Consider the following 24,875-nt stretch of genomic DNA (forward strand, 5'->3'; position numbering starts at 1 on the left):
AAAATCGAGGTGTTACTTTAAGTAGACGTTCTGTACAGCCATGGATTAAAACTCAAATCTTTAAAGACATATCTAACTGATTTGTTCTTTAATTGCACGTGTAAATGATTTTAATATTGCTTTGTCTTTAATAGTTTTGTCGATTTTTTTCAATTTCAATTCTCAAATTGAAGTTCTGAATTTGAAGGGGTTTTGTTGCTCTTTGACAAATTAAGCCCACATCATTTGTGTATAGTTTTGTGTATATTATTTGATCAGTATAAACGCATTTTTTATTGGGCAATACCGTTTGCATTTCACAAAGCCAGATACGAACGTGAGTTTTCTGTAATGGCTCTTTAGTGATACACAAACGGTATTGTTCTCTGATTGACTAATGGTATGCGTTAAAATAATGATGGTCTTGATTCCCCCTAAATAAAATCATAATATCGACACATTATTTTAGGAATAATAAATAATGCGGTATGAAAACGTTTTCGAGAACTAACTCCGATAAATGTAAACCTTCCAACTTCACACAGGGAACAAGGTTAATAAGAGTTGTCAGTTTTGTAGATATCATTATCAATCAAAAGTATCAAATGTTTTGGAGACGTTCATTGTCTGTTGTTTCTTCCGCCAAAAGAAGTCATTTAAATCAATTTTCAAAAGTTATCAATATAGTTCGGACACATTCAGTGCCTCGTCATAAATTAATCACTGACTGGAAATTACAAAATATCAACGAACTAGCTGAGTAGACGCGAAGGTCATGTTATTTGCGATTTACAATGATTTGGTCCTTTTTTTTGGGGGGGGGGGGTGCTTGTTTTGTTTCTGTTGTTCTTTTTTTTTTCATTCCAAGAATTGAGGTGTACTGAAGTAAATGCGTGAAGGACTTTGACATAGATCCACGGTTATTTTTTCAGTAATAATATTAGCATGGAAATATAATTTATGTTATGCACACGCTTATATACACGACCAGAGTATAGCTCAGTGCTTGTACTTTCATTAAGAGGTTCACCTCCCATCAAAGCTAGTAAAACACATTGCGGAGTATCAACCTTTTCTTTCAAATAAGCAAGAAAGGTTGATGTTATTTGTTTTGAACCCCAGTGCCAGCTGATCTCATGTCATCTGCCAAAATATTAAATTTTAAGTGTGTGTGTGTGTGTGCGTGCGTGTGTGTGTGTGTGTGTGTGTGTGTGTAGGTGTAGGTGTGGGGGGTGGCTGGTTAACAAATTAATTTCAGTAGCTTGCTCGATCATTAAAGGTATTTTTTAATTAATGCATCATTCTCATAATTCCGTAGGTTTATTTATAAGATGAATTTAACTACCAAAGCTCTTTCTATCTCGCCGACAAATCTTTGAATACAATTTTTAATTACTTTATTCCTAGGAGACGTGGTGTTGTAACCAATACACATTTATATACAACATGAAAAATCTCAGTGATATCTGAACGCAGTGCGTTTTATTATCATCATAGTTTCGGCACAGCTGGTTTTATTTCCGCAGACAACAACGTCCAATTTTGATATCGATACGTCGCCCATAGCAACCGATATATGATTCGTGATCTGCCCGCTGACGATTCCAACGCCTGGGATAAACAACATAACCAAGTATGTCATATCTACTATACTACAATACCCCACGAAAGAATGTCATTTGGCGGGAGTTGTCAATTTTTAGTCGTTTGGACAAAGAGAAAAGAGTGGATGAGATGCATGAATAGACTGTTTATCTACTTTCCCCGAGGAGAGTTGTTGAGAGGTTTTCGGATTGTTGTCGGGTTTGTGCGAACCGGTTGAGCACCCAAGAGTGTATGAGCAACACCATTATGCATTGTCTCGGTTCAGAACTATTAATTCCATAGACGACAATAACCCCCAAGCCGGCTTTTGAATCGCAGAGATTTCACAAAAGGCATGTTTATGGAGGTTGTATAGAGTACAGAGTAAGTATGAATGAATTACACAGCCCACATAGTTACGGACTACATCAAATCCAGTCGTAAAGTGCAATCATTTGATTTGCAATGCGCTGACAAATTTACTCTGGAGAAAATGACCTTAAACTTGAGTTACTCCCAATGAAGTATTGTTCTCTCATGGAAGAAGAAGAAAATAGTATGCCGTCGGATTTCAAGTGTGTCGTATTTCGTTAAAACATCAGGTAGACTACATTGAAAGTAGCAGACTTTATTCGTTGCGTGGATGTTGACGGAGAGAACACATTTCTGGAAACATTCGGCGGATTTTAGCCAGTTTGTGGTTTTGTGGAACATAAAATGTCATGAAATGATTTGATGTACACGTTGCTAGGGTGTATAATCTTGATTTCAAGTTTGGATATCCAATGCAGAAAAGTTTCAGATGAGATTTAGAAGTTTGCTTTAGTATCAACTGGACTCTGATGTGTGGAATATTAAGTGACAACATTATTTTGACAAACGCTCTACGGTTTCTGCCGGCTGGTAAATAGAAAAGTGCTCTATTATCGGTACAGTGAAAATAATTGGTCATGATTTGGGACATAAGTTATATATATTGGAGCATTTAAATAAATGTACAGTTGACGTTCAAAATGTTAAACTACGAAGACGGTCGTATTTCATCTTTGTGAAAGAAACCTCTAGATGCCCAACCTTATAATTCGATGTCATGCTAACTGTGATGTGATGAGATTGAAGACTGTCAAGCTCGGTTTGTGGCTTATGTTCCCCCGAATTAATATTGGTCTTGTTTTCTCATGACTTTAGTTAATCATAATTATTGCTCACAATTTTTAACAATCAGATAACTAACTTTGTTTTCATGCATTGAATAACGGACACTGACTGATGTCGTCGTTAACGTGACACCAGTCTTGGATTTGCCGATGTTCTCTTTCAAAGCGGGCCATCTATACTGCATATAGATTTGATTTAATTATGTGAGATTTGACTACTGAAACCAAATGGCGACCATGATGGGACCACTGGACGATTCACCTGCCATTTCTGTCCCGAGACGGTTAAATTACTTCCCTCCCATTTCATCTCAAGCGACCATGTTTAAGAGGAGAAAGAAACCATCTGCAAGAGAGCTCTACCAACTCTCTCCTCAAAACCACGATTTCATCCTCAGAAACCCACCGGTGACTCCGTGGGATGACCCACCCGAGTTTTTCCGAGCGTTCATCGAAACACCCGATGACGCGAAACGCGATGGAAAGTCAACATGGCCGTTCCTGCGTCAGATCGGCCCTAAGTGCGCGTTTAAAGGGATGCGCAAGAAGACGAAAGACGACGAAGACGCGTTCGACATCTACAATGTGCCGAACACGAGAAATTCCTTCAGAGAACGTTTTCTAGAGCCGGAGTGTGTCGGCATCGCCCGCGAATACGAGAGTCATCGGTTGCAATTCTACTCGCCGCGCTACGCAGATTTGCGAAAGGTAAACCCTGAAAGGTATGCAAGTTCTGCTCAATTTACAGACGCAGCAGCTAGTCATCGACACAGTTCGTCAACCCGAAAAGTGAAAGCACCGCCACCAAGTGAAACGCGGAGCACGAAATCGAACGAAAGCCCACGCGACAACGAAATGGATCAGTATCACATCTCCTCGCCTTTCGGCAATGGCAAGCAGTCACTCTGCCAGTCGTACCCTCAGCGTCCAATCCGCGTCAACGATCCGAAAGTGAGCTTCGAAGCTTTCAAGAAGAAGCAGAGGGGATTTGCAGATGGAGGAAGAGTCGTTCGGTTTGAAGACTCACCACTCCCAGAGAAACTTCAGTATTCGAACATTCCGAACCCCGAATCGTTGGAGAGCGCGCAGATGAGTAAACTTACATGGCACGATATCGTACAAGCCCCGGTTGTTGGAACGTTAATATCTGTTGATGGTAACAAGCGCGTCTCCAGCGTTGGCTCAAATCGCGTTGAGGCCGTCAACGAGGCTGGTTTTGTACCATGGCGACTACCAAAATCAAAGAGAAGAATCATGGCCCATGTCGACCCGCCGGTCGACCACGAAAAGCGAGTCGGAGTGAAAGCAAGCGAACGCGACATTACCACGTGGATTGATAATGTTAGGAGGGCACAGCCATGCAGTGTAGAAATGATGTAGCGATTATTATTATTCACTTTATTTGTTACTTCAAGATTCTGAAGAATTATTGTAATGACAATGAAAAAGATACTGAAATCTAAGGCCATCATCAACTCATTGCTGACTATTCTGAGAGCATCAGATGACCTAAAATCCTTTAAATATGTATGCGAAAACTGCATTAACTCAACGTCAATTTGACATTGATGGTGAAATTAGTGTTAACATAAAATAGTATTTCACTGATCTTACTTAAGTCACCGATTTTACTCAAGTCATGTCGTTGTGCGTCAATAAACATGCCGAGCCACTAACGCAGTCCTACGTCAGACAAATGACTCCTTATGTACAACGGGCGTCAGAACCTTATAATAACCTTATAAAATACAGTATATAAACAGTATGAACTACCTCCTATACCAGAATATTATGACCTCGATTTTTTTCTTCTGAATGTCTTCCTTTTTTCGATTTGTCATACTTTATCCCTGGTTTTCAGAAAAAAATCCCACTCGAAGAGAAAGTATGTCAAAATTTGTCTTCCCAAGTGTCAGGCAACGCTGGACGTAAATTGATAACTTTACTACATATCGCAAATTTTGAAAACACTTTATTACTCAAAAGCAAGCAAATCCCATCTCAGACTTGTATAATATATTGCATAAATGTTTTAACATGCCTTTGTAGAAAACAGATTTTAATAAAACCATGCTATTTCGATTGTTTATGCATTCTATTGGAATTAATTTGGTCACAGAAGAAATCTCAAATCTAAATATACGAGGTGAATATAAACTGTGATGCAAATTGTTGTCTCCTGACTTGTGCTTCGTTTGGGTTGTACAATTTGCAATAAAAACTCCATGTAGTTCTTTTTCTTCATTTTGTTAAAGTAATATTCCACGTTTCTTGTCATATTGCGAAGTTACTTGTCTTTGCATTGTTTGCTCTGATGGTTGTTCTAAATGCAACGGTATTAGAGTTAGGTGTGCTTCACTGCTTTGTATTTTATTGTTAAGCTGTTGGACATAATTTTGCAATAAAAAATATTGATACTAACAGTTTGACAGTTTCACTTTTAGGCGACATATATTGTTGTAAGAGTTGTGAATTATACGAGTGCATGTATAAGATTCTTTATCAGTAAATTCGTCACCGTTTCCATATTGTGATTTGATAGCAATAACACACACAGCAAGTAAAATTTGTTTTGTCATGATTGTTCTTTCATTGTGTTTGATGTTATTTTGTTGTTGATTACTGTCCCTTACGCTGTCATTTCTAGAAACAGTGTATGATAAACAAATTAAACGGAGATTGATATCTGGTAGAAAATATATTGTGAAGAGGATGAGGGGGTGGAAAAGGACAATGTGGTAGGAATTTGAAAAGAAGAGGTAAAGGAGAGAGAGAGAGAGAGAAAGAGAGAGAGAGAGAGAAAGAGGGAGAGAGAGAGAGAGAGAGAGAGAGGGGGGGGGGGGGAGGGAGGAGGAGGGGAAATAAAAGAATTGATTAAAGGCAGATAAGCGAAAGGACATAATGAATGGAAGAAAGAAACCACATACCATGGTAATCATAAATAAGATAAATGTAATAAGTATAAATTGGAGAAGATCAGAAGGTTTATGCAGATAGTGTATGTGATGATGGTGATGATGATGATGGTGCTGCTGCTGCTGATGATGATTGTGCTGGTGGTGATGATGAACGTGGTGGTGATGATGAGTGATGATGGTAGTGAAGATGATGATGGTGGTGGTGGTGGTGGTGATGATGATGATGGTGGTGGTGGTGATGGTGGTGGTATTATAATGATGATGATGATTATAATGATGATTACGGTGCATGATATTACGATGATTATTAATGATGATCATAGGAATGATGATGATGACGATGATGATGATGATGGTGATGATGATGACTGAGATGATGATATAGACTGACCCGTTGAGTACCGTGGGTCAAGCCTTCGAGGGTCATGAGGGGCGCCACCGATCTTACACGGTGGATGAAATGGGAATTCATCTACCGATTAGGGGAAGATGTCCTATCATCTTTTTGGCACATTGTTTTTCCCTCTTCCCTCCCCCTATCTTTCTCTCTCTTTCATTCTTTCTTTACCTTCTTTTTCTTTACATTTTTTTCAATGCCATTCTCTTCATTTACATATCGTTTCGCTATTTTTTTTACATATCTTTTTTCTATTCTATGATGGGGACGCCCCGGGTGCAAGTATGGAATAATAATTGTGCCCCGGCCCCCACCCCGCTCCTGCCCATCGGCTATCATACTATATGAAAAATAGAAAGAAGAAGGGCTGCATCCAAAACCAATCTAGGTAGAACGTCACCGTTGTGCTTCATCCTGCCCGGGTAGAATCCAATACCGAATCGCTCCTGACGGGGGTAACACTTTGACCCCCTGACTAGTTACCTCTAAGAACCCGGCTCTGCGTGGGGTAACATTCAAAATACGGGATACCACCGGTTGCTATGACTACTAACTATGCTACGTGATTCGAGTCATGTCACGCTTTTTGTTTTCGCATTTGCATTCTTCTGATTGAAAATCGTCGGCAAGAAGGCCGTAGGAGCAGTGTATTATCAATGACAGCAGCGGCCTTTTTGCAGGCAGCCGACGAAATGTTCTATGTTATGGTCTATTTTAAACAAGAGGGTGGGGGGGGGGGGGCGATTGAAGAATGAAATCAAATCAATATACCCCGGTCGCGATTTTTTTTTCCGTACTCGAGAGAGCAAAAATCCCATGTGCGCATGCGCGTGGACTTATGATTTCTCTGCTACTTCCCATACGAAATGTACATGTATTCGCATGTACTGTGCACGATTCGCGTTCTACGAGTAAACGATGGCATAGTAGTCTTCAAACACAGACTCTGATTTGCCAGTTTGACAAAACAATTACGCATATATCGTGCGTAGCAATAGTACTAGTATTCAAGTCTGAGTAGTTGTATGATTCAGACATTTTAGTGCTTACAGAAATGCATCCCAAATTGAATAGCATGGTATAGTAGTCTGCAAGCACAGACGCTAATCGGACAGTTTGAAGAAGGGCATTCGTTGTGTTAAGAGTTAACATCCTTCTGGCTCTCAGCAGACCATGATTATAAATAAAAGTAATACAGAGAGTGCGAGCATACTGGAGGGAGGGCTAGAGAGAGAGAGAGAGAGAGAAAGAGAGAGAGATATGGAGAGAGAGAGAGAGAGAGAGAGAGAGAAAGAGTGTGAGAGAGCAGTGGCACAATACATAGGCCTACCATGGGGTCTGGAATCATTAAACTACACAAACTTGCATAAAATCACTACTCATCAATACACAATATATTATTATGTCCTTGCAGACTACTATACTACACTCTACACATTGAGATGCATTTCTAACGCACGCACCAGTAGGGTCTGAATCATACATCTACGCAGACTTGAATAAAGTACTTCTCAGCACACTACTAGTATGTTGTCAAACTGTCAGATTAGCGTCTGTGCTTGCAGACTACTATACCATTCTATACAAGTTGGCGACTTGAATAAAGTACTTCTCAGCACACTACTAGTATGTTGTCAAACTGTCAGATTAGCGTCTGTGCTTGCAGACTACTATACCATTCTATACAAGTTGCAATGTATTTCCATATGCACTACTGGGTCTGAATCATACAACTACACAGACTTGAATAAGCACATCGCGACACATACGCATATTGATTTGTCAAACTGGCAAATCAGAGTCTGTGTTTGAAGACTACTATGCCATCGTTTACTCGTAGAACGCGAATCGTGCACAGTACATGCGAATACATGTACATTTCGTATGGGAAGTAGCAGAGAAATCATAAGTCCACGCGCATGCGCACATGGGATTTTTGCTCTCTCGAGTACGGAAAAAAAATTCGCACCCCGGTCACACCGACCGATACAGACTCCTGACTGGAAGCGGACCGAATAAAAATTTGCATTACCCAGAATGGCTAAAGTAATTAATTCGATTTACGTTCGGTGTGGAGGTAATTTTGCAGTGTGACCCCCCCCCCCCTCCCTCTCTCTCTCTCTCTCTCTCTCTCTATCTCTCCCTACCCCTCTCTCTCTTCTTCTTCAAGATAATCTGCCTTCTTCAAAACTGAAGATTCTTGCAGATGCCGTATACTCGGCCTGATTGGGGTGTGCAGGTGGGACTATTACACCGGGGTTTCCCCCTACTCTTATACGAATAGTGCAATGGGTTCTTAACGTGCAAGGGTGGTGACTCTCCTGTACACGGGGCCTCCATTTAACGTCATATCCGAGGGACGGAGTGTTTTCCACTTGACATAACCTGCGTCTATGAACAAGGGAAGGGGCACGTTAACACACAACGCAGACTTCAGTCATCCGCCTAGGTGCGAGTCGAACCCGGGGTCTTTGGTTCGACAGGCAGACGCTTTACCGACTGAGCCAACTCGCCTCCTCTCTCTCTCTCTCTCTCTCAATCACTTACTCATTATCTCTTTTTCTCTCCCTCTCCCTCTCCCTCCCATCTCCCTCTCCCTCCAGTCCCTATCTCCCCCTCTTCTTCTCACCCTTTCCCCTTTCTACATCTCCCTACCGCCCCTGACTTCAGTCTTCCTTCATAATGCTAGCTCTGCTATGATGTGTATATCATATTTTGTCAGTAGGGGGCAGTATACAGAATTCAAAATCGTCTTCGCATTGCTGCATGACTCTCCATTTATCAAGATCAGCCTGATTTGTTTGGCGATATTTGCACGAGTCATCATTTTCATCTAGCGTTATTAAAAAGAATGTTTAAATTTATCACATCATAGTCAAGATGAATAGGATAACAATGAGACAATCGTCTATTAACCTTAGAATAAGATAACAATGTAGGTTGTCAATTAAATTTTACTTGAACTTTTAGGGCAAACCCGTATTTAAAAAATAAAAATAAAAAAATTGTTGTTTCACCACTGTTTGTTAAGTGGGCTCCGTTTGCATGAAATAAAAATATGTTTTTTTGTTTATTGGAGAAAAAAAATAAAGCACGAACCCCCTCTATAACAAAAAACAAAAAACAAAAAAAAACACGACACATTGTTACACAGACAGGCAGACTTTGATCTGGTTAACTTTCAAGTGACATATCCTTGGTAACAAAAGAAGATGTTACACAAAACAAACTAAAGTCTCCTTATCGGTTTCTATTTACAAATCATCCTTGAGTACATGTTTTTGTTGTTTGTTTGAAAACAAATTTACCTTCTCTTCGATCATAATGAGCTGTAAGATGTATTCATTGGACCATTAGCCTTCTGCAAATAGAAGAGTCTGTAAAAGTCAAACAAAAAGGATACAATACGTAGAATAGGATCAAAAGACTGGGGGGGGGGGGGGGGAGTCAGAGGCAGCAATATCCCGAACTCAGATTATAAGGTATATAGGACACAGGTAAGTGAGAGATGTAGGGATGCACAGAAAACCAGGGGGGGGGGGTAGTGTGGGGTCGCATTTTGATAAAGGTCAGTATCTGATCGTGTCCCGCCCCTGCAGTTACAATGATATCGATCCCATGATATGTACAACATATTATATTTTAAAATGGCATTTGACATTTTGTAGCCCATATCTTTGACAGAAATGTGATTATTTTTGTCGCTCACCAACTGATTTTAACCACAATTTTTTTTTAGAAAGATGATGTTCCATCAAGACAAGACAAGATAAAGTTGTGTGTCCCTGTGTTTATAGTCAAATTAGGAATTGAATTATAATATGTTACAAAAATAAAATCGGTTAATGCTATTTGATATCCCGGTCACAAAATTTACCAGTGATGAGAACGACGAATCCATTTTTAGAGCTATCAATTTCGTTTCTGAGTTTTCGATCCTATATAATTATACGCAAAGCCTGACTCACATATAGAAAGTTTAAATCATGCTCCTAACACTTTATAGTTCCTTGTTTAGAGTTTCTTCTTTCAAAATGAAGTTTAAACTTTTCGTAAACTGGAGAATATATCATCCGAGAAGAAGTTAATTTGGCTTATAAATATGTCATAAAGATCTGTTATATAATTTGTTTTTACTTAAAGCTTGAATTGAGATACTTGTAGCTTACATTTGTGTTTTGTCACCGAAATTCTTCTCTCTCCTTTGTTTCAAAAATATTCTCTTCCATATTCGTTTTGAAATTTCCATTTTTAAACGATATTAAAAAAACAACTTCAATAAATTACCTAAATAAATGCCGATATTTTCCGTAGACGAAGCGATGCTGTTCATTACAGCGCATAAAATTATTAACCCATATGGCACCACGTCGATATAGTTTAGTGGCCTAAAAACGTAACCGTTTCATGAAACCACGAGTCTCCTCAAATTCATATAAATGAAATTAGCTGATAGGAAATAATTATTAAAAATGTAATAAACAAATAATAATCGGTGATTCCGTTATCCTTGATTAAACAAACAACAGGGAACATATTTAATTTTTTAATTTTTTTAAATGTTTATCATTGACTTCCCTCATAATCAATGAGTGTTGGATAACTACATGTATTTCCTACATCCAAGTCAAGAGTTTTCAAGTCAAGAGATTATGGACAAGCAGTAGAGAGTCGTATATGATAGGCCCTTATTATCAACACACAGTCTAACACGATTACATTAAGTATATAATTGCTTCCACAATGCGTCAACATAGTATGTGTTGAATGTTGATTCAAGACTGGATGGGGGTTAATGTTCAGAGAGAATACTACATTAAATGATAACATGAAACATCAGAGGCCAAAGTTCCATACTTTTTGTATTTGCAAGGTTAGTGTATCACCCGATACGTTCATCGTAGAACCAATAGATCATCAATATTTTGTTAAAACAAACGGCAAGAGACAATAAAACAAAGGAATAATCTAATCAGTCTGTGCCTTTGGTCTGTAATCGGTTGTTGCACTTTATTCTAGGGTCATCATAACTATGTTCGTGTAGCCCGGGGATATCGATCTGAGTACTCATGCAAGATTACAAGAATGAAATGCCCTATATAATGATGTACATGCATCACTGGTGGATTTCGAGTGGGGTATCCCCTTTTGAAAACCACGAAGTAAGATAGTAAATTCACCCCAAAAAATGTTCCCATCGATGTGTTTTGTGCCCCTGTTAATTTTGTTGACCTAAAAAGCATATGGAAATCTAATAATATTTGTTTTCGGGGGGGGGGGGGGGCTTGGTTTGTCAGAAAATGTACCTGACCCCCCCCCCTTTTTTCTTTCCAAAACCATGGATAAAAACCCATTTTATGCAGCTATTCGTAATTGTTGTTTCCACACTTCGAATTAATGTATTAAGATGGATTTGAAAAGGCAATGAAGGGTAAAGAAAAGCGTATTGAGTGAAAGAGAGCGGAAAATGACCAAGCACATTAAAACATGGAAATTAACTGCTTATGAGAAAATGAGAAGACAAGGGAAATCGATGGGATTAATAATCAGAATCAGAAATATAATTATATGAACAAAAGGATGGCAAAAGGAATGGAAAAATTGGAATTTTAAAACGTGATCGAAGAAGGGAAATTGTGAGCATTATGTGAAAGGGGAATATAATAATCACTTAATTTAGGTGACCATGATAACATACAGAGACAAGATGGAAATCAAAATTTGCAATCATTAATCTTTAACGAAATAACTTTTCCAAAGGATTGTGAGGAACTGGGATGAGGGGAGTCAAAATAATATTATGATGTTCCAGAATCGTCACAATAATTTTAGAATTTACTGAAGCACTGTGGTATATTGGTAATTAGCCTTGACTCTTGTGCGAGAGTTTCTGGGTTTGATCATGGACCTATACTAAGAATGGTTCGATCCTTACGTGGTGTTTCTATCCAAGGACAAGGTGTATTGTTTTGTCCTTCTCCACACAGGTGTATCAATTAGGCACCTGGCAACGCTGGCGATGATTGCAGTGCCATCAGAGAGAGAGAGAGAGAGAGAGAGAGAGAGAGAGAGAGAGAGAGAGAGAGAGCAGGATGAGACAACCCCTGTAAATAAAACCATTATCATTATTATTCAAGGATACCATAGGAAAGTAATCTGTGAAATGAATCATATATCATCGTCTATTTATATCTTGTTTTGTTTTCTACAATACTAATTTATCAATTCGCACTATGGAGGCTACCACTTTCTTCCATGTTGGTGATAATTGAATGAGTATTTACAGAACCCCTTCGCCTTGCTTACTAAATAAACATGGCGTCCTAACTTAATGACCATTGTTTGCTCAACACTCTTCTTCCCGTATTGATACTTTTAAATGACACGCCAATATCGAAGGCGGACAGGATTTGATATTCAAACATAAAGAAGGACGGGTTCGCTTTCTCCCAAATGCGAAGATAATACCCCGGGAAGGTGTGAGAATTTGGATGTTGGCTGAAAAGGCGCGTTCTTGATGGTTATGTAACTACATCGTCTGCGCCATTTAATGTAGAGTCTCCATCAGTGCAGGTTTCTCTACCACTCGTGGATGCGGGAAAGTCTGTTTGGTAACTAAGATCTTGGAGATCGGATGACTGAAACCTTGAAAGATTTTGATTTGGTTAAAAAAATTGTCTCATCGAAGATAAAGACGACTACGGAGTAAGCGAAGACGATCGAGGCTTAATTCTCGTTAAGCAATCCCCGGAGTTCAATATTCAACAGTTATCCAATTAATATCTTGTCGTGCTTTGGAAGACGACGTCTTGGCGGTTTTGATGGAAAGCTTGGAATTAGAACATCATCTTTAAAGGTTAGAGGATGGACTATTCATGTATAATTCACGAAGGACATAGACAAGAAATTAAAAACTGGCTTCATCATTCGAGCTGATCATGGGTAGTGTGTAATGAGATCATTAGGAAGACAACGCAGAAGCGTGAGGAATTTGACAGCCTGAGTTGTGCAATGTTATTTACGGAATAACCCTACTACATGGACGCTCAAGAGTTGAACATTAAACAACAGTGATAGTCAAATATTCCACCTAGATCTGGTATATGCGGTCAAAGCTACAGATGGATTCACAAAAGAAAATAACGGTCACATTTCACAGATGAAAAAATTACAAAAATTACAACAACAAAAAAGACAAAAGAATGACATCTCTTTCTATCGGATATTGGATCTTTTTTAGAGACGCATTAACAACGACTCGCTTTGAGCAATCGACATTATTTATGATGAAATTTGAACCTCGTTGAACAAATGAGTTTGAAATTGATTCTGTATCGATTGGAGCTGACATCAAATGCAACGTGGGAAAAAAAATAGGTGGCAGTTGACATTTTGGAGAAATATTCCCCAGTCTCAACGCAGACGATCGGAAAATATAATGTGCGTGGATTGGCGATCGATATTGCACCGATAATATAGCAATCACAATTTCTTATCATCATCATCATCATCGTTATCGTTTTATACGCAATTTTGTTTTGGAGTGCAACTGACCACTCTGTCCAAAAGTTTATTAACATACTGATAAAAGGGAATAATTCTTGGTTCATTTATTTATATCTGTATTTACATTTTCCGCGTAATCGCCGGAGAGTCACGGATTCTTTTTTATTTGCTCTTCCTGATTTGTTTCAGACTTATCTTGGGGATTATTGAATAAACAAAATAACGGATAACCAAAGTTCAATAGATCGAGAAGGACGCGCTTTCTTAGCAACCACCGGCGAATTAGAGTCTTAATGATCATTCTAGTATTCTTCCAGATTACAGTCAGGCAAGTTAACGTTTATGAGCTCAATTGGATAAACAGACATTTCTAATAACAGAAATTGATATTCGAAAAACTATTGTGACGATTTTATATATTCTGTTCGGTGTTGAAAAGTCGTCTGTTTTGTAATCGCAGGTGATTATTTGTTTTCTCTTTTGAACCACTTCTCGACTTGTATTCGCGATACTTGATTGTGGGAGGTTTATCAGTGACAGCACTATATTGCGTATAAAAATGAATGGAGGTTTTCGTTTGTTTTACCAATTAGAGACCTAGCCTATATGCTAGCGAGTGAATTTCATCCCTGCTGTTTTTCAACCTGGTATTGACTCACCTTGGCAGGGATTATGGAAGAAGATGGAGAAACTTTGGATATTATAATTTTTTTGAGGCAGCAAGATTTAACTGACTGGTAAAGTTCTCATTGCTAATTGGAACAACACTATTCCACCATACCTCAATTGGATGTATTGATCTATTTAAAAGGATCAAAGGGGACCGGAGAGTCAAAAGTATGTTAAAACACAAAATTGTTGTTTTCGGCATGTTATCCATACACAATTACTAGCAAAGGTGTTACCAATGATGTTTACCACGCTGTATTACTCGATTAAGCCATTGAAAGCAAGCGGATCAATACTGCAGAATGACGGGAGCTATTGACAAGATCGATTCGCGATGGCTGTTTCATTAATTCGGTCCTCATCAATCTCGGAAATACGACTTGAAAAGACGAGCTTTGATCTGTCCGTGATTGCGCTAAGCCCTTCATTTCTCACTCGGCGGAAAAGCGCCATTTCCTCCTCACCTTCTACACGCTCCCTGCCTCCCATCGCTATGGCAACGGATGAAGGTGGAAGCGCGCGAACGTCAAGGCGTGTTTCGATCGTCTGTGGAACGAATGTCTTGAGCCAGAAATATCAGAATTATCGGCATTTATCGATGTCGGAAGATGAGAACAATGGCGGCTACAAGGTGATGAGCGATGACGGTGTCGAACCAGCTGCTGTGACGGGTAATGAAATCAACAATAACGGCATTATTACTGCCGATGGACAAATACCATCACAATCTGCCGGAGATATTAAACGTTATGCCAGTTTTGATAATACAGAGGCTACTTTTAATCGCCACTTTCGACAGGACCCTAAATCGAACCTACGTCAGCAGCGCCGCGGGTCGTTACCGGTGAGCACTCGTGCAGCTACCCGCAGGAGATCGACATTAAGCACGGAGATCAGGGAAGAAGTGGACATTGATTTAGCGAACGGGATGGCGACGCGATCGAACGCCGTCTCCCGCCGACGACAGACACCTATCATGTTGGATGTTAATACGAGCAAGAATTCTGTCGTAGCGGTTCGGAGGCAGTCGATCACGGGGCTACAGCCGGCTGCAAACTTGTTGACAACCAGTCAGAATAATACGAACGTACCACGGGAAAGAGACAATTTTTGTAAGTCTGCCCCGCCTTTGATAAATCTACCCCGTCAAGAACCAGAAAACATTCGACCTACGCACAAGACTTTCAACTTCATTTACAATGACGATCAACAGTGTAGCGAGATGATAGACCAACCCATCATCGGTGGCATCCCGACTGGCGACGACGAGGAGGCTGAAGGGGTGATTGAGGTCATCGATGGTTTATCGGATTCGTTCCCCGTTTTCAGCGATGCCGGTGACGATGTCCCCGACGAGGGGAGCTTCCTGGCTCCGATCACGGAGCGGGCGTTGAGCACGACAGGGGAAGAGTCCCCGCAGGATCGTGGGCTTCGAATCCTGAGGTGGATTATGGAAGAACGGGATCAACCTCGGTCTCCGACGGACGATGAAAACAAGAACAGAGGTGCTAAAGAGATACACGTCCGACGATCGAGTGGGCAGGGAAAGACTGAAGCAGAGCATCGCGAGCCCTTGTCAACGGCGAAAAGTCGAGAAATAAAACGATCGTCCTCGCGAAGCCAACTTATAGGAAAGACCTGAACGACTCCCAAGGTTTCCTGTTGTGACAGAGTATTCCTACCTTAAGATCTCTGAATTGAGGATCAAGATGAATTAAGTTTCGGACACGATGAGCGATGATTTTGAGGAGACGTTTATAACTGAATTGACTCTCGGACGTTGATTTTGAATCTCGACTTGTAGTCATATCGAATCAGAATAGCGGAGGGGAAGCTTTTCGTGCAAATAGTTGAACTAATTTCTCAATATTAAGCTCTCTTCTATACAGGAAGCATGTATACGATGTAAAGCAGTTTTACATCGTTTATTATCTAGTGATGTTTCAACATTGAAAACACATGTATTTTAATATGACATCTCTTGAAATCCAACCCCTTATTTTCTTCCTTTTGTCATAGTTCAAGAAAGCAATGTAGACTATATATTACATTTAAAATTGTGAAACACGATCTCCAATATATTTTATTTAAATATTTAAGTTTTGTGGTTTTCCTTCATCGTTATAATCGTGAAACGGTTGCACTTTGTATCGCTTTTCACTCTGATGATATACTTTTTTTAATTTTTTTTTATTTGCAAAATTGATTTCGAAAATCCATGTTACCACAATCCTATCTTATGATTTTATTGAACACCTTGACGTAAGGTGTAATTACAGTTTAGGAGCAAAATTTTATTTTCTTTTGAAACAAACCTCTTATTTACCACTTGCCGATAAAGAAGATGGACGTGTTTATGATCAGAAAAATGATATACTTTCAATCCTTTTTAACAACTCGCAAGATGTATTGTAAAGTATTTATTTTCTTAATAGCAAGTGTATGGAAAGTATATTACTTTTTAGTGTACTTATTGTGCGGTTAATTTCTTCCATTTCCTCATTTACTGTAATTATGGTATTTAGGTTTTTTAATCCGTTAAACAAGTTTATTCTTTCGTGTTTGTAGTAACGATACATTTATTTGTGAGGGCACGCAAATATGCAGGTCAGTGTCGGTGTACGTGCATTGGTTAGAGTGATTTGGTAACATTGCCTCAGATTCTGAAACACAATCCTGGATTTAGCTCATGCTGCGATCATAGTATAAACCTTTAGGTCAGTCAGGAACCCCATGACTTTTACAGGCCGATCGCCTGTCTGATTATCAAGATATTTATGATTGGATATCGAAATCAAATTTTGCGTTTGCCAAACGGTTTTCATAACACTACAGTTTATTGGGGGAAAACGAGTATGGTAAAACCGGTCAGTCAAAGGTTTTTACTTTTTTGAGGCACTTTTTGATCATTTTGAGGCGCAATTTTTGTAGGGCTTCAATATTGCACCATTATCACAGACACTGATAACACGTAGGGACAGACATCTCAGATTTAACATTGTTAAACGATGCCTTTAAGTTGAAACCATGAAAACAACTTTAAAGATTTGTTTTATATATTCTCATTTATTACATAAAACGAGGTTTATTGGAAATTAGGTTTAGAATGACTTTAAATAAACATCACATTTTTGATTGATTATTCAATGATGTTTTCATTGTACTTCATAATTACGAAGATAAATTGGCAATTTTCTCATTAAATTATGTTGATTTGTATTTTACTCATTTCATCTCCTCTCTCCAAATTATGGTGAAAACTGAAAACCCACTCTCTTTGTAACATTTTATTGACATGAGAACAATAACTATGATAACAACTATGTTGAGTTGACAGTGGTAAATGTAATATAATAAAGTTATGTCACTTTTGTGATAATTTTTGATTTACTAACGAATGGAGAAGACAAGGAATCTAATATAGATTATAGTGCACCTTTTTAAAATTCAAATTCAAATAGACAACTGTCTAAGATCATGTGCAGCGTAGTTAATATTAACACTTTATGATTTATCTTTCACGTCTGTTTTGTTATAGAAAAGTGATCACCACCTTGCAATAATTTTTATGTTGAACGAAAAAATATCGAGAGTGTATATTTCAACTATTTTCAAGATATTTATAAAGAAAAATGAGCAATGATTTATGATTTATTTCATGTGAAAGAATGGGATTGCACAATAATCTTGTTTACTGAAAAACATATTTAATTATCAAAAGTGCCCCTTATCTCAATTACCTCGATGGCTTAGAAGAGCTTGACTGTTGTTCTTTCCATTTTTTCAATCGATGTGATGATGCGTAGAAATATAATATATAAAAGATAGAAGTATTTTCGAACAGCAATAAATGAAAAGAAAGTTTAATAGTGAATTGTGAATCGTTTTATTTTATTGATCACCTATACGTTAGTACTCAGGATTGATTGCTGGTTGCTTTGTCAGTGCATATCTGCAATGATTTTATGTTATGTATATTGTAATGATGATAATGATGATATTGGTCGTGACGGTGATGATGATGATGATGATGGTGATAGTGGGGGTTGTGGTGATGATGGTGATGATCATGGTGGTGGTGATGAGATGGTGGTGATGATGATGATGATGATGATGATGATGATGGTGATACCGATGGTGATGGTGGTGGTGATGATGATGGTGATGATGATGGTGGTGATGATGATGATAATGATGGTGGTGATGATGATGGTGATGATGATGATGATGATGATGATGGTGGTGGTGATGATGATGGTGGTGATGATGGTGGTGATAATGATGGTGGTGATGATGATGGTGGTGATGATGATGGTTATCATGATGGTGGTGATGAAAAATTCGCTGAGCTAAACAGTTATTTTTATGTCGACTATGGAATATACCTTACAAGCTAACAAGCGGGGAGGCATGTAACAGTAATTCATATAAGAGTTGCAATTGATCCGAATTAAACGGAAAATCCTTAAATCAATCGTGAGTCAATTAATTTGCAATTGTTTTAGGATCAAACCAACCTCTTGTTAAGACGGGGCTCATGATCTCATTATAAACACAATTCTGTATGAATTATCTACCTTTCTTTCCATTTTCAGGATTTAAAAAGTAGATTCAAATTGAATTAATTTCATAAACTGTATCGTCCTATAACCTTTGAAAACTATCATTGGTATGTTGTTTTTATTTGATCAATTGTGTGAAGTGATTAGTGTTTTGTCGATAAATGGTCAACGTGGACAGCGACCGGAGGAATGACGTCACACTCACGGTTATTGCGCTATTTACAGCAGTACTACCCTGTACTTATGAATAACCCATGAAGCAATTCTATGGAAATACAATGAAAAGGAGCACAAAGTATAATGGCAATCACATATTTTCATGAGTACATTGCACAGGTTAAGGTTCTCCTCATTTGTGGGGTAAAGTTGAAGTTTCTTCAGTCTATTTAAAAAAAAATCCGTCTCTACTTAATATCAACCGCCTTTCGTAAAATGGAAGTTATATTTTATATTTTTACAGAAGTTTTAGTAATAAACGAAACTATAAGTTCTTCTGCCCACCATCCTTCTCTCTCTCTCTCTCTCTCTACTCCCTCCATCCATTATCATAAATCATCTTCTAAATCTATCCCCATTTTCTATCTGGGCCCCCGTTGCATAACAGATACTGATGAACTACCATGGCAGCATCGCTCAAAAGCCAATCAAATCAAGATTCTAATGAAAATTGTACCATTAAGTGCAAAGTTTTCATCACTGGTAATTGTATGCAACGGGGCTCCGATTCAAGCTAATTCATTCGGTAATTGATTACAATAAACTGATGATATGCACATTCGCTTGAAAATACATACAAATTCTGACACACACCTCGTGCTTTTAATTTGTGGCGTTTAGTAGCTTGTAGTAATCATTTAAGTAACAACTTGGCATAACTGATATGTTTGGACCCTTGAGGACAACTATTTTTCTACCCTATGATAAATGGCCGCCGCTCCCCTTTCAGCTGGCCTTATGTATAATGCTTTGACCAACTCATGAAGATAGTAATGCTGTGTCGCAACTTGCAAACTCCCGCCGTCATCTGAGTGAATATTTGATGTTTTTTGTGCGGACCTTTTGAATTCGCCTTCTACGGTGCTACTTTTTTCTACAGTGTCCTTGAACTGTATAGGTAATACATGTATTAAAATAATATGTTTGGCCGAAGACCAAAATCACCTTTGCTACTATCTGGGTGATGGTAAATTGATTATTCCAGGTTGCAAATGCATTGGATCGAGTTTGGAAGCAAGGTGCTCAAATTTAGCAAAAGTCTCCGACAGTGTGTGATCCTTGCAAATGACTTGTGTTAATGCTTTTTAATGTGTGTTGTTGAATAGTAGCAGTGCTCTAGACCCCTACCCCCCCCCCCCCCCACCAAAAAAAAAAAATCTTCCCCGGGCAACGTGGTGCATTGATTATAGTAAAAAATATTTAAAAAAAAAAAAAAAAAAAAATCATCGCTTCGTATAGATTATATCGCATATACATGTATGATAGCAGTGCACTAAAAATGGAGGATCCACAGTTTCAAACTAAGGATATATTTGTTACATTCTTTATTTAAAAATCGACATTTTGTTCTCTCTCTCTCTCTCTAAGTGCCATATCGTTTGACTTCGGCGATCATGCTGTTCCACAACCCTCGGCTCCTAGCCTTCTGTATTAGTACCACTCCCAGTTCTTTCACTCCTCTCTCTTCCAACAATATTTCTGCAGACTGTCCATCCAAAGTATCCTCCTTCTTCCCCTACTCTTTCTACCAACAATTTTCCCTGTCAAAGCAAGATTCTCTAAGCCCTCTTTACGTGTTATGTGACCCATGAACTTCAACTGCGTCTCACGTATCATTTTCCTTTGCACACCAGCTCGTGTAAGAACTTCCTCATTACTAACATTGTCAGTCCAGGGGATTTTCATCATTCTTCTTAAAAACCACATTTCGCAACTTTCCAAGCGCTTTTTAGTATCAGAGGCTAAAGTCCATGTTTCACTACCATACATAAGTACTGGGTAGATGTAACAATTCAGTACTCTTATTCTGGTCCTCATACTCATTGTTCGATTTGTCAGAATTTTGCCTAACATTTTGTTCATAATGATAAATCATCACTCCTTACAAAATGCTGGCGTTAACCCTTTGTTAAATCGTGGGTTTATACGCGTTTAACGCCCTTTTGGCTTTAAATTCAACACATCATTTTAATTAAATCTGCACTTTTTGCATATAATCATAATTCATCATAACACATAATCTGCTGACCGAGAGCATCGACTTTTAACCTAATTATATGATATATTCGAACGGTATACATGACATGCATATAGATTATTTTTTCACGCTGCAAGCGACTGATCAAACAGAGCCCAATCCGAGACAAAAGGAATCAATTAAATTATTGACATTTGTATGTGCAAGTACATGCAGCATTGCAGAATGTGACTTTTTTAAATGCATTAAATTCATCGCACATTCCAGCTGAATGACTAAGAAATCGCAAATGTACGTCAGATATGGAAATTAAAACAGAGACGAATTTCTTCACTGAGGTATTGAATTATGACATGAATGCTAACAATTGTCAATTTTGGTGCATTTGTAAGTCTTCTAGTCGGAGTGGGGGCTACATCGACTTCAAATCGTAGACAACTCTTCAGACACCATTAAGATTCAAAGCCGAGTTTGCTCTCCTATAAGGAGACTTACATGTGCTTTTACGATTCATATACCACTTGGAAACCTCGGTCATTAAAATGTTAAAATCATAGACAATCAAAGATTACTCGCCCAGACACCAATAAGATTCAAAACCGAGTTGGCTCTCGTACAAGGAGACTTACATTTACTCCGTTATGTGGTTGTACGATTCATATATCACTTGACAACACTGGCGTACCTATGGGGGGGGCAGGGGGGGCAGAGTGCCCCCCCCTGACGGGCTCCAGGGGAAAAAAAGAAAAAGGGGAAAGAAGAGAAAAGAAAGGAAAGAAAAGAAAAAGAAAAAAGGAAAAGGGAAGAAAAAAAGAAAAGGGAAGAAAAAAGGAAAGAAAGAGAAAAAAGGAAAAAAAGGAAAGAAAAAAGGAAGAAGAAGAGAAAAGGAAGAAAAAGGGAAAAGAAAAGGAAAGGAATAAAAATGGGGAAATTTTTTAAAAAAAGACCATGGCCGTACGCACCAGGGGGGGGGGGGGGGAGGGGCAGTTGACCCCAGATATTTTGAAAACGTACAGTTTTTTCCTGAAAATGTAGTGTAGGCCTATACCAAATCCTTCAATTCTACTTTTGAAAATGCAAAAGTACCCTCATGACCAGTTCGGTCGCTCGAACTCCCTTCACTTCTTTTGCTTTTGAGATTCTTCGAAAACTTTTAACGCATCTTTCCCCCTCCCCCACCAGAAAAATATTCCGCATACGGCCCTGAAAAATTAAAATAGGAAAATATAAGTGATATAACAAATTCGAAACTCTTCGCTGGCGCGAACTGCTTGCTAGCCTATTTCGTATTAAATTTTTTCACTTGCTCGTCCCCCTGAAAAAAGAAAAGGATTAGTATTGCCTAGAATACAATTGTGCCTGCCCCGACGGGCCCCGACCTGCAACCATGGCAACAATAACACACAATATATGTACCAAATGTTACTAAAAAAGACTAATTCATTTTTCTCGCTCGCTACACTCGCTCGCGAATAAAATGAATAGACATTGATTTGGAAACAATTGTGCCCACCCTTGACCTGCAACAATATCATTAAAAATGGAAGAGTTTTTTCGCCCTCTCGCCAAAAAGGAATTGAATCGCGTTATACGCGATTGCGTCCATCCTGACCTGCACCAATAAAAACAAGTTTATTTATTAATTTCTATTAAAAGATTATTTGTTGTTTTTGCTTGCTCGCTATGCTCGCTCGCCAAAATGGAATTGACACCGCTAACGTGCCCGCCCCAACCTGCAACAACCAGTTAATAATTATGTACCAAACGTTATTCAAAGAAGTTTTGGTATGCTCGTGTTCGCCAAAACGGAATTAACATCACCTTAGACATGATTGTGTAAGCCCTGCCCTGCAACAAAAAAATCTGAAATTTATGAACCAATTATCATTACAAAAATTTTGCTCGCTCGCTACGCTCGCTAGCTTGTGGAATTATGTGCCCACCACTAACCTGCTACAATATCATTAAAAAGAGAAATGTAGAGGGTTGCCTGCCCGCCAAAATGGGATTGACATTGCTTTAAACACGATTGTGCCCGCCCCCTACCTGCAACAATGAAACAAATTTTATATAGCAATTCATTGAGAGAAAAATAACACAGCTTTTAATAATCACGTCCCTGACATGGAACAATGAACCCAAGTTTATATACCATATTTTCCCTATAAAAGAGAAGTGATTTTTTTTTTGCTCGCTCGCTACGCTCGCTCGCCAAAATAGAAATAACACCGCTTTTAATAATCACGTCCCTGACATGGAACAATGAACCCAAGTTTTATGTACCATATTTTCCCTATAAAAGAGAAGCGATTTTTTTTCGCTCGCTACGCTCGCTAGCTTGTGGAATTATGTGCCCACCACTAACCTGCTACAATATCATTAAAAAGAGAAATGTAGGGGGTTGCCTGCCCGCCAAAATGGAATTGACATTGCCTTAAACACGATTGTGCCCGCCCCCTACCTGCAACAATGAAACAAATTTTATATAGCAATTCATTGAGAGAAAGATGTATTTTCGCTCGCTAGCTAAAATGGGTATAAAATCACCCTAAACACAATATTGTTCCCGCGCCCTGCATGGGACAATTGAACCAAGTTTAAGTGGCAATTCTTAAAAAAGAAGTGATTTTTTTTCTTGCTCGCTACACTCGTTTGCAAAAAAATGAAATTAACGTCGCTAACAAGTGAATGTTCCCACCCCCTACTTGCAACAATACTAGTTTATATACCAAACGTTACTTAAAGATTTTTTTTTGCTCGCTCGCTCGCCAGAAGTGAAAATTAGCATCGCCTTTTTTTGTTTGTTTCGGTCGCTTGCCCCCCCCCCCCCCTGACGGAGTACCCCAGGTACGCCACTGCTTGACAACCCTGGTCATTAAGATTTTACATAATTCAATGTTCATATAAAATGCGGTCTGAAAATTATTCCGAAATCGGATCGTAGTCATTGTGTGCGGTGGGCTGCAATCATCGCGATATTAATGCGAGATGATCGATAGCCATTAAACCCACTTTCAATGGCGGTAATGCCACTTGAATGACGTAAATGCGTTTCAGTTCACGCAGTCAAAATATAATTTGTTCCACTAATGACAAACGTATAAAACCCCAGTTACACCAGCGAGATCGACTCCACACCGACTGAAAGGTTACATTACCCCGAATAGAACAGTTTAGAAGAATTTGGACGCGGATGGCTCTTTGACTGAATACATCAGTCAAACCACCACCAGGCCGACGCACAACCGACTCTTGATACCGACCGATTCTTGATTAACGTAGGCGGAGTGTCATGATACAGTGGTTTCTTCCCTCGACTCTCAGTCTAAGGGTTGAGGGTTCGAAATCCAGCCCGACATTCACGCCCTTGGCAAGACATTCATCCACAATTGCCACATTCTACCTAATTAAGTGTTACATGGTTACCCGGTAGAATGCGAAAGTCATCGTGAGTGTCTGTAACATGGTGACCGGCTGAAATGCTCCCCAGGGAGTGAAGAATGCGCATACATTGCGTGCAGGCAAGCCTGAATCCGATGACCGGGGTAATGATATAATTATCTCCAAGCGCTTAAACACATCGTCTGCGATTGTGATACTATCAAGCGCTATCAAAACCCAGAATATTATTTGATAAGCTTAATGTACTTTTTGTTCAGTAGCCTGGGGGTGTTTCACAAAGATCCTAAGTTTAACTTAAATCTCTAAGTTGGACTTAACAATCATGGAAAGCCATTAGCATCTTTGAAAATATTTTGTATAAGTTATTTTAAAAGGCATCAACATTAATGTTGATTCAAATCGTTCATATTTTCTATTTTCAAGGAGATTTCATGTTCTTGATGTGGACTTTATGAAAAGTCCAAAATACTTAAAGTTTTGTTTTTTTAATATATTTTATTTTAAGGT

The sequence above is a fragment of the Strongylocentrotus purpuratus genome, unplaced genomic scaffold, assembly GCF_000002235.5.
Source record: "Strongylocentrotus purpuratus isolate Spur 01 unplaced genomic scaffold, Spur_5.0 spur5_scaffold_15, whole genome shotgun sequence".
Classification (NCBI taxonomy): domain Eukaryota; kingdom Metazoa; phylum Echinodermata; class Echinoidea; order Camarodonta; family Strongylocentrotidae; genus Strongylocentrotus; species Strongylocentrotus purpuratus.